The sequence below is a fragment of the Stylophora pistillata genome, chromosome 10 (assembly GCF_964205215.1).
Source record: "Stylophora pistillata chromosome 10, jaStyPist1.2, whole genome shotgun sequence".
In the NCBI taxonomy this organism is placed as follows: Eukaryota; Metazoa; Cnidaria; class Anthozoa; order Scleractinia; family Pocilloporidae; genus Stylophora; species Stylophora pistillata.
The window spans coordinates 25797167-25799000 of record NC_142528.1 but is presented as its reverse complement, the minus strand read 5'-3'; positions in this window follow the sequence as shown (position 1 = coordinate 25799000).

Here is a 1834-nt window from a genome sequence, read left to right as displayed (position 1 = left end):
CACGCAAGATTTTTAAAGCAGAAATAAAAGAATTTGAGGCGATTCTTTGTTTACCTGAACATGCTAAGAGTCACGGCTTAGGTCACGCACAGGTCAATAAACTTGATAAATTGCACACGTTGTCTAATGCTGTGAATGATCCAAATAGCTTTCTTTTTCTTAATTTAAGCACGAAGATTTTTGTGTATATATATATATATATATATAACTGCAGACAGTACTGTTTCGGCCTTCTGGGCCTCATCAGTGCAGTGCTAATGCTAGGATGGGGGAGAACCGAGACGGTCACCCCAAACGACCCAACCTTTGTGGTATCGTCTAAGCCATGCCAGAGTGCTCAAACTAGAGTAAACCAGCGAGCATGCGCAATTGCAACGGCAATGACTCATCCTAGATAGAGTGCTCAATTTGGACATGAAAGCAAAGCTTTGTATGCCAAAGAGCTATATCTAACTGCAGACAGTACTGTTTCGGCCTTCTGGGCCTCATCAGTGCAGTGCTAATGTTAGGATGGGGGAGAACCGAGACGCTCACCCCAAACGACCCAACCTTTGTGGTATCGTCTAAGCCATGCCAGAGTGCTCAAACTAGAGTAAACCAGCGAGCATGCGCAATTGCAACGGCAATGACTCATCCTAGATAGAGTGCTCAATTTGGACATGAAAGCAAAGCTTTGTATGCCAAAGAGCTATATCTAACTGCAGGAACGACTAACAAACTGAACAACTGAACTTTAAAGTTTTTAAGTTTACCGCGCATTATGCAAATCTTCCTAGTATATAAACGATAGTCACATGAATATTCTTTCATTAAACCCCTGAAGAGTGAAGCGATTCACGAAACAGGCTTGGACACTCAAGAACGACAACATTAACTATTATTAACTATTAACATTAACATTAACTATTCTATCTCATGGCGCATCTTATCATCTAACTCTCCCTACAACAGCTCCAATAAAAGATGCAACCTCTGCCTAAAAGAAAAATTCCTGATAATTTACCGACCCGACCTCTCATCACTAAATAAGCGTAACGAACTCGTATCTTCATGCCGACACAGAAACAAAGCGTTGCTACGCAACAACTGAACTTTAAAGTTTTTAAGTTTACCGCGCATTATGCAAATCTTCCTAGTATATAAACGATAGTCACATGAATATTCTTTCATTAAACCCCTGAAGAGTGAAGCGATTCACGAAACAGGCTTGTCGGGAAATGTAGTTACGTCCTTTTTTCCTCTCATAATATTTATATATATATATATATATATATTTGATAAGAAGCAAGTCAACACATCATTAAATTAAGTGTAAGTAGCCACGTTTTAGCCAACACTGTGATTGTTTTCGAAATGTTCTGAAGTGTGTAATTTCCATCAGCCGTATTGACATGTGTTAAGAGACACGCTGGCACTTAAAACGTAATCAAGAAAGATTAAAAACTACTTTGCTTTACATTCACAGCTTCACAGAAGAAACATAACGATGCTGACGCCGTTTAATGGTCATTTAATTTTTTCTGTGTATTTTCGACAAACTGACTCTATAATTAGCTTGAAATGAACATCGAATTCTGCACGCTTACATGGCGTTTGGGTGGCATCACGTTTTATTTAACTACCAAGACGAGACTTAATTTCCAACGGCCAAATTTTCCAGGTGTATAGTTTGATAAATGAGCTCTCGTCTGATATGGTTTTAATGTCGAAATTTTAGGTACCAGGTGTCGTTTAAACCGGTCAAAGTTGGCCTTCATTTTGTCTCCCAAAAGGACGTGCAAAATACACCTTTATAAAAACGGCGATAAAACCTATACCAAAGAGAATTACAAGA